The following is a 1,545-nucleotide window of genomic DNA, read 5'->3' as shown; positions in this document are numbered from 1 at the left end:
ATATATATATATATATATATATATATATATATACAATCCCATCAAGGGAAAGTGTATGGTTTTGATTGACCAGATGCTCAATGATATACAATTAGTTGTTATGTATATATGTTCTCTCACGGTTTTAAGCCAGAGTTATTTTCCACATGACTAAAATATATATTTTTAAATGGAACTGACTAAATGATAAACTAAATTTATATGCATAATATTGCAAACATTCACTGCACTAGTTTTTTTTATATCTTTAATCTTTTACTAGTTTCAGTCATTGGACTGTAGCCATTCTAGGAAACCACCTGAAGGGTTTCATCAAACAAATCAACATCAGTACATATTTTTTTAAAGTAGTGTACTTATTCCATCAATCTCTTTTGCTGAATCACTGAGTTCTTTTAAGTTTCCTGATCCTAAAATTCTGATACTCCATGTCACCACACAAAATCATATATAAACTTTTATTCTAATCAAAATGTTAAAAAATATTTTCAAATGCAATTACCAATGTCTGCATATGGAGTTTATGTTCAAAAACATTTTCTCTGACTTCAGCTAAACATAAGAACATCAATAGCATTCTTAAGCTGATCATTGCAAGTAAAGAAGTTAAATACTTCTTACCTTCAACTTTAGACAAAAATAAAATAGTCAAAAATAGCATTGTATAGTACTATTATCAATATATACTTTAATTTAACAAAATGTGCAATAATTTCAAGAGTGGAAAGAGATTTATTAGTAAATAACGTGCATATTAAGCAAAAAAAAAAAAAAAAATGCTTACAGTTGAGGTAGAATTTATCCTCAATCATTTCCACATCCAAAATATCATCGCGCGAGTATACCATACTGTTGCTTAGAAGAGAAGTGTTTCAGAAAGCTTTGAGAAAGTTTTTAGCAAAAGTTTAATTTAAACAGTATAATTACTATCCCATAAATTTCCAGGCTGGAGCCAAACCAACGGTAGTATTCTGATGAATTTTATGTAAGAAAATAAAGTTGTGTCTGTCTTTGAAGAAAAACTTTTAGGTATGTATAAAGATTGAGAAGGCTGACCAAACACGTGATGTAGAAGTTTGGGCTTGAGAAAATGTACACCCCTCCTATCATCTATTTACTGTTTTCCATAATAATTGACAGCAGTAGCAGCAACAACATTAGCAATTCACACGACAACATATTCATTTATTACTTACTAGCAGAAATACCCGGCTTTGCCCGGGTTAAAGAGAATAATGAAATCTAAAAACGCCGTCTAGACTACACAACCCTCAACTGTTAGTAGCTACGATACCATATTTCTACATTAATAACTCTCCAATCCATGCCAGCATGGAACATAAACATTAAGTGGAATGCCAGTCTCTCATCTAGGAGGGCCTTGAAATCAATGTTACCAACTGGGGACTATGTGTGTCGTAGTGATAATAAAAAGACCCAAAGGAGGTCTGCAACGAAATAATTTTACTCAACACTTTGTAAGTGAATCAGTGGAGGCAAAGATGCGTCTCATTTACTTGACAATTTATGCACCACATTGCAGAA

General features: G+C 31.6%; 1 protein-coding gene across 9 annotated transcripts in view; it reads right to left on the bottom strand.

The window, feature by feature from the left end:
* The window catches only part of LOC106867760 (cAMP-specific 3',5'-cyclic phosphodiesterase 4C), a 704,791-nt gene that overhangs the window by 43,010 nt on the left and 660,236 nt on the right, over positions 1–1,545 (bottom strand). The gene's annotated exons all lie outside the window — the stretch shown is intronic.

This window comes from Octopus bimaculoides, chromosome 18 (genome assembly GCF_001194135.2).
Source record: "Octopus bimaculoides isolate UCB-OBI-ISO-001 chromosome 18, ASM119413v2, whole genome shotgun sequence".
In the NCBI taxonomy this organism is placed as follows: Eukaryota; Metazoa; Mollusca; class Cephalopoda; order Octopoda; family Octopodidae; genus Octopus; species Octopus bimaculoides.
This window is presented reverse-complemented; position numbering and strand designations above follow the sequence as displayed.